The sequence below is a fragment of the Felis catus genome, chromosome C2, assembly GCF_018350175.1.
Source record: "Felis catus isolate Fca126 chromosome C2, F.catus_Fca126_mat1.0, whole genome shotgun sequence".
NCBI lineage: Eukaryota > Metazoa > Chordata > Mammalia > Carnivora > Felidae > Felis > Felis catus.
The window spans coordinates 119368884-119379926 of NC_058376.1; the positions used below are offsets into that span (position 1 = coordinate 119368884).

General features: G+C 36.0%; 1 long non-coding RNA gene across 1 annotated transcript; it reads right to left on the bottom strand.

Moving 5' to 3' along the window:
- Positions 1-1359: 1359 nt before the first annotated feature.
- LOC109491462 lies at positions 1360-7370 on the bottom strand. Its single transcript, XR_002144820.3, has 2 exons — positions 7110-7370; positions 1360-1698 (listed from the first exon to the last, which is right to left on the bottom strand). It is a non-coding gene; the product is annotated as an uncharacterized LOC109491462 (long non-coding RNA).
- Positions 7371-11043: the final 3673 nt, after the last annotated feature.

Sequence of the window (11043 nt, forward strand, 5' to 3'; positions counted from 1 at the left end):
GCAAGAAGGTAGTTATCTACAAGCCAGGAAGATGTACCTCAACAGAGACCAATCCTGTTGGCACCTTCATCTTGGACATCCCAGCTGCCAGAACTTTAAGTAAATTTCTGTAATTCAAGCCACTAAGTCTATGTTATTTTGTTATGGTTGCAAGAGCAGACTAACATAGAAGGAAATGGCTCTCTTATTCATTTATAATCCAGCTATATATGTCTGGAATCATTAACTGTTGAATCGTGAAGAATCCCTGGGCCAGGTGTTGGAATATCTCATACCTTCTCCTCAGCTCATGAGCCAGTGAACTTGGACATGCCAAAAATGCTTTGAACCCCAGTTTACTTATTTGTAAAACAGAAATTTTACTATCTGTTCAGTCTACCCCTCAAAATTATTGTGAAGATTCAAACACTAATACTTCCTAAATTGTAAAGAACTAAACAAGCATAAGGGAACAGCATGAGTAAAATTCCAAGTACACGTCCTATGTACCCAGAAAATACCAACTTCCTTAAAACAGGCATGGAAAATGTTTACAGTATCAAGGCATTAACTAGAGTTACATTAAGAATATATTTCAAATGGTTATTCTAACATATAAAGTTTAAATTTCTGTCAAGTGATTACTGTCTAGAAAAAACCCAGGAGACCTGTTGGGATTCCCCAGTTGAATGGCTGTAGGTGTGCACACTTAAATCCCTCATTACACATCACCAGCTTTTACACTCCTTTAATAGTTTTCCTTTCAAAGAATTTCTCTTTTACCTGTAGCATATTTTAGGCCTTTTTCTAAGTAAATAGGAATCAAAAGATCTGTTTTTTATCCCAGGAAATGACATTCTAACTATGGATACTGGCATGTTTAACCTCTGTGGACATAGCTTCTTTATTTAGAAAATGAACATGTTTGACTATGTTTTGGGTTGCCAGATAAAATATAGGAAGCCCAGTTAAATTTTAACTTCAGATTAACAACGACAACAACAACAACAACAATAACAACAACAAAATGTAAGTAGAATTGTGTTCTGTATTCTTATTCGCTACATTTGACAACCCTGGCTGAAAAACTTCTCAGATCCTGCATTCCCAGGATGGTACTACTTTAGAAGACATGAAATAATAATGACGATTACAACAGCTGATTTATTTAAGGTTTACTCTGTACTGGGCACTATTCTCAGTGTTTTAACATATATAATCTAAGTCAATCCTCTATAAAGCTCCATAGGGTAGTATGAGTTAGGAGCACAGTCCACAAGGCCACCCTCACTGCTGACATTAATTCAAAGTTCAGAGGTCCTCAAAACAACCCTTAGTTTCAATAATTCATTAGAAGGACTTGCAAAACTCAGTGAAAGCTGATATTCACAATGAGAGTTTATTATAAACTAAAGAATGAAAATTAAAATCAGCCAAGGGAAGAGACACATAGAGTCCAGGAAGGTTCTGCACATTGAACTTCTAGTTGTCTTCTCCGTGTGGAGTCATAGTCAGTATTAACTCCCCTTGACGATGATGTGTGACAATATGCACAGAGCTTTGTCAACCAGCAAAGCTTATCTAAGCTCTGGTGTCTTTATTGAGGCTCCATCAACTGCCACATTAGTCTCCAGTCTCTTTATAGATCAGCTAATACTGTAGTCTTCAAAGTCATTACCATAAATCACATTTTAGACTTTGTGACATGGCTCAAAATCCCTAGGTAAACAAAGACACTCTTATTAGGCAGGACATTCAAAGAATCTAGAGATAATCTCTATCAGTCAAGGGCAAAGGCCAGAAGTCTCCTTGGGCAAGGTTAAATTCTAGTCCAGATTTAGTAATTCTTTTATAAATTTTTTTTCAACGTTTATTTATTTTTGGGACAGAGAGAGACAGAGCATGAACGGGGGAGGGGCAGAGAGAGAGGGAGACACAGAATCGGAAACAGGCTCCAGGCTCTGAGCCATCAGCCCAGAGCCTGACGCGGGGCTCGAACTCACGGACCACGAGATCGTGACCTGGCTGAAGTCGGACGCTTAACCGACTGCACCACCCAGGCGCCCCTTAGTAATTCTTTTATATTTGGCTAAAATAACATCATTATTAAAACCCAATAATTACTACTTACATACATCATACTATCAAAAGAGTAGAGAAAACTGAGGACCACAAAAGTTATGAGGAGTCCAGAGTCACATAGCAAGTCAGTGGCTAAGTCAGGAATCAACAAAAGCTATGCTACTTCCTCTTCAGACTAGGAGAGGGGAGGAGGAAGGAGAGGGAGAAAGAGAGAGAAAGAGAGAGATACTTTGCTCCAGATAACAGAAGATCAACCAAAAGATAACAAAGGGAAGCAGGCAGCTGGCACTCAGTCAAACATGAAATAACTAAAGTTTAATAGCTTAGGGAAGATTTTCTGAAACTAACATGGACTTTTAGTTTTTTGCTATTGTTGTTTATATTTTACACTTTTCTTTAGACAACACATCAATAAAATGGTCTCCTAAAGGAGCATTTTATTGTTTGGACTGGATTTTTGTTTTTATTGCTTTCTTTTTATTGGGAGATGTGGTAAAAGAGTGAGAGAATTGGAATTTAAAGTGTTAGGAGTTGGAGAATACAAAGACTTCTAGCTTTGAAATAGTCCCACAACAACATATTGCTACCTATGCAGTAGTTTAACTACCAGTACACCAAGCACACAATTAATTAGGTTCAGACATCACCAACCAGTCCAGATACTGGCCATAGATCATGGGTTTGGAAAAATAAGATACTGCAACACTGGTTGAATGTCAATGTTTTATAACTCGTAAGTCCTAGTATTCATTGAGCTTTATTATGGACTAAATGTGTCACTCCTCCTCCAAATCTACATGTTGAAATTGTAACCCCCAATGTGATGGTATGAGAAGGTAGAGCCTTTGAGAGGTGATTAGGTCATGATGGTGGAGCCTTCATTAATGGGATTTGTGTTCTCTTAAAATAGACCCCAGAGAACTCCTTTTACCATTTCTGCTATGTGAGGACACATCAAAAATATGGCCAACTATGAACCAGGAAACAGTCTCTTACCAAACACCAAATCTTCCAGCACCTTGAACTTACACTCCCTAGCCTCCAGAAACGTGAGAAATAAGTATTTGTTGTTTAAGCAACCCAGTCTATGTTATTTTTGTTACAGCAGCCCAAACAGACTAATCAAGCACTTATTTTGAATGGGTCACTATTTTACAAACACATTATAGAACTTAGTCTCCACAACATCCCATTTTACAGATGAATAAACTGATATCTAAGAAGGTTAAATAACTGCCTAATATTTCACAGATAGTAATTGGCAAGGTTTGGATTTGTACCCAGTTTATGCAACTTCAGAACTCACAATATTAAGCATATAAAATTGCCTGATTATATGCTGAAATAATAAGATATACTGGCCATTGATAAAGACATTACTGACTGGTTGGTTTGGCTTGGTCTATTTTGGTTTGGTTGAATTTAGGGTTTTTTTTTATTTTTTTTTTTAATTTTTTAATGTTTTCATTTATTTTTGAGAAAAAGAGAATGAGTGGGGGAGGGGCAGAGAGAGAGGGAGACACAGAATCCAAAGCAGGCTCCAGGCTCTGAGCTGTCAGCACAGAGCCCGACTCAGGGCTTGAACTCACGAACCGTGAGATCATGACCTGAGCCCAAGTCAGACGCTTAACTGACTGAGCCACCCAGGTGCCCAAATTAATTTGGTTTTAAACCAAAAGTCCCAAAAGAAAAATTTTAGAATCAATATTTTGGCTTAAACTACTTTATTTGTCTTGCCTCAAAGCAAAGATGTTTCAGTGCATTTAACTTGTCAACAAAAATTCCATAGATAACATTTCACATAATAAGAAAGTAAAAATATTTTTAAAAATTATACTTAGCATAAAGTACTTAGTGTAAAGTAAAATACTTAGCATAAAGTACTTCTTATAAAATTATACTTAGCATAAAGTACTTAATATAAAGTACTTCTCATCTTTAAAGAGTTTACCAGCATTCAGCATATTAATTTCTCAAACCTCTGTAATTATTCTCACAGGTGACTGATGAATAAGCTCCAGAATGAAGAAGATGGGCATGGGAGAGTTATGCCTTATGGGAGCAGCCATCTTCAAATCACAGTATATCTTTGTGCACCTGGCTCTTTGCAAAGGTTGTATAGTATGGAAATGGCACATTGGTCTTCTTTCCTGCACCTACATCAACTGGACTCAGACTCATGAGAAGGGAGACAGCAGTTTAATGTTGCACTTTCACCACAGATGTTGGGGAGATCCAGTGCTCAGCACACTAATCATTCCAACGTGTGGAAAAATAGGAAGGATAAACTCCATTAAAATAAAAAGTATTACTGAAAGGCAGGAATTAACATTGAAACTAAATATGGAAACAGTTTAAAGAATTGCTACATTAAAAACAATTCAAGTATGAAGAAGTTATGTGGTAGAAGACCAAATCAGCATTTCTCTTTTGGTTATATATATATACCAATGCCTGACATTGTTTGACCATGCTGACTTTCATGTATAGCTCCAACATATTACAGGAAAAAAGAAGTGCTAGGAATCATACCAACAAGTCAAAGAAAATAACATGGAGAAGAGAGAATATTATTAATTACACTGTGGTAACAATCCTGTAAACATGTTGATAAAAATCTAAGCCAAATGTTGAATGAATCTGAAGACTTTCTTTTCCCACTGTTACCTTAGACAACAGTTTATCTGAAATCCAAGGACAAAAAGAGCAGAATATTTCTACATCATCATCTCTGTGGGTCAGATATATCTGGGTCTTTAAATTGGGCAGTGGGGAATAAAATAAATATTAATAAAAAGTAAAAGATTGCAAAAAAAATTGGACATATTGAAGAGTCATCAGCAATTGCTCATCTAACACCCATGTTTGGAACTGTAGGTATTAATAAGTTGAGTGTTAAGTGCATATCTAAAATCCAAAGTTCACAAATTACAGGCATGCCAGTTCTCACAAATGCATTAGGTTCACACATAAAATCACCTAATGAGACTGTTCATCATAATCTGGGCTCCAAAGCCCAAGAACTACAACTGAAGAGTGACTAGACCAAGTTTCATGATAATATCAAGGTTCATTCCAGAGAACATCTGTTAGCTATGGTATTTCTATGGCTTTTGAAGGAATCTAGAATATTCCTTCTCAACACAAATGAACTCGGACTAGCATATTATGAAGCAAGTGCACTACATATGGCTATTTTAAGCAAATGGGCCACTTGCAATTTCTTTCAATTATTCCACATCAGCTTCCACTCTACTAATCAGTACAAAATTGGACCAGATAATGATAATTATGGTGAGGTCTCATCAAATAAATAGCAATGGTTAAAATTCTATGCCATCCTGCTACTAGTATTTGTACATGGGAAATAGATTTATTAGAGACTCAGGGTTGAGGATAAGTGATCCTCTTCATTTGAGGGGCAGAAATCACATCAACCAAATATGCCAGACATTGCCCCCAGCTGCTCCAGCAACCCCCAACCAATCAAAAAGAAAGTTGAGCTGGTTTTAGTCCCATCTGGACTCCAAGATTGAAGCCAATGAAGAGAAGTAAACATCACCATAAACTGGAGACCGCTAGAGCCTGATTAATTTATTTTGGAAATGGATGATTGGTTTTGAAAAGGAAACTAAATTTACCATTTGTTTACTTCATATCAGGCTGTCTAGGAGAGAAATTTACTGTAAAATGTGTCAAACCCTGTGTTTTTTAAGGTTGTGTGTGTGTGTGTGTGTGTGTGTGTTGTTTTGCTTTGTTTTAAAATACTAGTTTCACTACATATGTGGCATGAATCCTGCTTAATCAGGAATGGCTTAAAGGCTGCAGTGGTGGCTGACATTAAAGCTGTCATTTAGTTAAATAGCACTAACCTCCTGGGAAAGAACGTGGCATTGGAGGAAGCCAGAGCTTTAGCAGTAGACGACGGCAGCTGCCTTATTGAGAACAGAGGCAGACCAAAGATAGAGGAGAGGGACAGAATACAGACATTTCAGGGCATCAGGGGCCTGTATTCAAAATACCCTGTGATAACAATGTGGAAGTTCCTTAAGTTCTAAGAGTTAAATGTACAAAGGTCAGTAATTTAACTTTAATCATTAGAATGACATAAAATGTGTTTTTCAAAAACAAAACAATATTATGTCCCAAAATTTAAACTTTAATTGATGCGAAAATTCTGTCCTAAATGTCTGCAGGGTAGATTACTTTTATAAATTATTTATTTGGCTAGAATATTTTTGTTTCTTTTTTCTCAAGTCACCCTTTCTCATTCCCAGCCCAATCTTTAGGTGATTCCTACCAGCACCCCAGAGTTCGTTCTTTCACATCACCTATTATGGATTCTGTTTATATATACACAACAGCAATTTACAGGAATGTAGAGAAAAATGATTGAAAAATAATAAATTATTTTGTTTTCCTTGCCATTATAAAAACCCCACAAATTTATTTTCTATTTTAAAAGCAATCATAAATATAAATTAGAAAAAGGAAAAGAAAACTTCCTCAATGGCACATTCTAAGACAACTACGCTAATATTCTAGAAAGTTTATCTCTTGAATTATTTATCTTCATAGATTTAGGTTGTTTTCTAAGGTTGATATATCTGTATCTATCTAAATATCTATCCAGCTATCCATCCATCTAGTTTTATTATATAGTTTTAAAAGCTTATTAAAATTACCTGTAGCTTTCAATAATTCATTTTAAATTAGAATTCATTTTTTTAATGTTTTTAATGTTTATTTTTATTTTTGAGAGTGAGACAGAGAGACAGAGCACGAGCTGGGAAGGGGCAGAGAGAGAGGGAGAAACAGAATCCAAAGAGGCTCCAGGTTGTGAGCCGTCAGCACAAAGCCCAATGCAGGGCTCCAACCCATGAACCGCGAGATCATGACCTGAGACGAAGTCAGATGCTTAACCCACTGAGCCACCCAAGAGCCCCTAAAAATAGAATTAGTTTTAAAGACACTTGTGAATATATCTGCATAATATTCTACTGAATGGATGTAGCATGAATGCGGCAGGATATTAGTAAACTTAGTACCAGTATCTATGTGCTCCTCTTCAATCCCAGGTGTCTTGCAGTTAGATCTGCCATATTCCAGTCAATGGAACATAAATGAATGTGATACAGGTCACTGCCAAGCCTGTCCCTAACCTCCTCCACATAATTCCCTGTGCGTTCTCTTCCTTATTCCCCTCAGCTGGATAAAGAAGACTAAGTTGAAGGCTCAGGAATCATAGAGGAGAAAAGAATCTGCATTGTTGAATCAGTACATAAAAAGCCATTTACCCAATACCTGATTTGACTGTGACATGAGCAAGAATTAGAACTTCATTGTATTATGTCATGCAGGTGGTTGTTTGTTATATCATCAAGCCTAACTTGACGAATACATGGCTTACCTAGACATTTTGGTTATGTGGCTGATATGGAGGTGCACTGCTCAGATCTCCTCCAGGAGAAACTTCAGCAGTTAGTGTAGAACTGATAGACCCAACTACTATTCCTTTGGCTCTGCCATTGTGTTCACACCAAGTCCAGGCTTCTCCTGAGCTCTTTCCAGCCAATAACAGGACATAGAGTGGGCAGTGGAGCCAGAATTTTCCTACATAAAACAGGGATCCTATGACCTTTGTTCAAGGACCCCAATGATTATAGCCAAGACTTTCTAGGAGTTTCATACAATAAATTTCTCACATGTATAATCTCATCTTCACATCTTCATCCTATAGGATCCAAATCAACATAGGCTATTTCAAAAATGTTCACTGCTATATACAAAATTATGATGAAATATTTATGCATAATTTCTTGAATTTCAGATTAAATTCTAAAAAGAGATTTTCAGTAGTAATATGAACATTTTTTAGAACTCTTGGCACATATCGCCAAATAGTGTCTTAAATTGTTACACTTTACTCTAATACAAATAACAAAACTGCTTGCATTACCACATCCTCAACAGAATGAAATGTTACAGTTTTTTAAAAATAATAAAATATTTTTAGTAATTAGAAGGGCAAAAACCATCATCCATAGTTGTTTTATTATGCACTGTTTCAAACCTAGTGAACTTCAATATAATTCTAAATATCTGTATATTAATTGTATTTCCCCTTTTGTGAGAATTCTATTTGCATCTTTCTCTCATTTAACTCTTGTATATCTAACCAGTTTTTACAGTTGTAACATTTATTTTTACTCATTAAAATCCCTAGTTCTACTTTAATTTCCTTTAGAAAAGAATTAAAACTAATTTTAAACAAAAATATAATAACTAAGTGGAAAATGTTTCTCTGTAAGTATATCAGTATTACATGTAACTAATGATAAAACATGAGCTGTTTTTAAATGACACCCTTCTAATGTGTTATAAGCTCTTCTTTTGCCAGAGTGTCAACATTTTTTTTTTTTTGGCACATTTTAAATGTCAACAATGAAGAATGTGTAGAATTACCTGTAATGGAAAAAAACAGAAACCTCTGCTAAAGATACTTAAGAAAATGTATATTTTTTTCTTAAATAAGTTTTTCTTTCCTTTTCCAAATATAGCACTGTTGATAATCCTTTATCCATCTCCCATGTCTCTGGGGAACAAAATCAGTTGTGAATATGTTTACTGAATCTGTAGTTGAAGAGATCATAAGGAAAAAGATCACAAAATACCACAAAGAAAAAGGCTCAAAATTTTTATAAAAAATCTTTACTAGGGGTCCCTGGATGGCTCAAGTAATTTAAGCATCTGACTTTTGATTTCAGCTCAGGTCATGATCTCACAGTTCATGAGATCAAGCCCCACATCGGACTCTGTGCTGTCAGTGCAGAGCCTGCTTGGGATTCTCTTTCTCCCTCTCTCTCTCTGCCCCTCCCCAATCTCTCTCTTGCTCTCTTTCAAATTAAATAAATAAACATTAAAAAATATTTTTTAGACTACTGAACTAACACATGCTCACACACACAAATCCATACCTTTAAGTCCTAATGTTGACACACAAAAATATAGAAAATGATGTTCCAAACACCTCTGTACCCACCACCAAGCTTAAGAAACAAGCACCATGGACCATATTAAAGCCTCATATAATTTCTGCATCTTTCCTGTCCACTCACCCAGATAGCCACTATTATGAATTTAATGTTTATCGTTGTTATGCTTCTTGTTACTTTTTCGCTACACGTGACACACATGGATAAAAATATATTTGCATTATTTATATTTTATATAAATTGTATCATATCCTATATATCCTTCTGCAATTTAATTCTTTACCTCAAAGTTATACATTAGAGATTTATTTATCGTGGCAGGTGAGGATTTGGTTCATTTTAACTATTGGTAGAATTTTCCTACTCCAGGTAGTGTCTGTGGGTTGGCGGCAATGTATCACCTGGGAGTCTGTTAGAAATTCAGAATCTCAGATCACAACCAACACCGCAGAAATAAAAACAATAATAAGAGAATATTATGAGCAATTATCCGCCAATAAAATGGGCAATCCGGGGACAAATTCCTAGAAACATATACACTACCAAAACTGAAACAGGAAGAAATAGAAAATTTGAACAGACTTATAACCAGTAAAGAAATCGAATTAGTAATCAAAAATCTCCCAAAAAACAAGAGTCCAGGGCCAGATGGCTTTCCAGGGGAATTCTACCAAACATTTAAGGAAGAGTTAACACCTATTCTCTTGAAGCTGTTCCAAAAATAGAAATGGAAGGAAAACTTCCAAACTCTTTCTATGAAGCCAGCATTACCTTGATTCCAAAACCAGACAGAGACCGCACTAAAAAGGAGAACTATAGACCAATTTCCCTGATGAACATGGATGCAAAAATCCTCAACAAGATATTAGCCAACTGGCTCTAACAATACATTAAAAAAAATATTCACCACGACCAAGAGGGATTTATACCTAGGATGCAAGGCTGGTTCAATATCTGCAAAACCATCAATGGGATTCATCACATCAATAAAATTAGGGACAAAAATCTCATGATCCTCTCAATAGATGCAGAGAAAGCATTTGACAAAATACAGCATCCTTTCTTGATAAAAACCCTCAAGAAAGTAGGGATAGAAGGAGCATACACCAAGATCATAAAAGCCATATATGAACGACCCAACGCTAATATCATCGTCAATGGGGAGAAGCTGAGAGCTTTCCCCCTAAGGTCAGGAACGAGACAGGGATGTCCACTCTCACCACTGTTATTCAACATAGTATTGGAAGTCTTAGCCTCTGCAATCAGACAATACAAAGAAATAAAAGGCATTCGCATTGGCCAGGACGAGGTCAAACTTTCACTCTTTGCAAATGACATGATACTCTATATGGAAAACCCTAAAGATTCCACACACAAAAAAAACCCTGCTAGAACTGATTCATGAATTCAGCAAAGTTGCAGGATATAAAATCAATGCACAGAAATAGGTTGCATTCCTATACACCAACACTGAAGTGACAGAAAGAGAAATCAAAGAATCAATCCCATTTACAATTGCACCAAAAACCATAAAATACCTAGGAATAAATCTAACCAAAGAGATGAAAAATCTATACACTGAAAACTATAGAAAGCTTATGAAAGAAATTGAAGAAGACACAAGAAAATGGAAAAATATTCCATGTACCTGGATAAGAAGAACAAATATTGTTAAAATGTCAATACTACCCAAAGCAATCTACATTTTCAATGCAATACCTATCAAAATAACACCAGCATTCTTCACAGAGCTAGAACAAATAATCCTAAAATTTGTATGGAACCAGAAAAGTCCCCAAATAGCCAAAGCAATCTTGAAAAGAAAACCAAAGCAGGAGGCATCACAATCCCGGACTTCAAGCTGTACTACAAAGTTGTAATCATCAAGACAGCATGGTACTGGCACAAAAACAGACACTCAGATCAATGGAACAGAATAGAGAACCCAGAAGTGGACCTACAAACCTATGGCCAACTAATCTTTGAC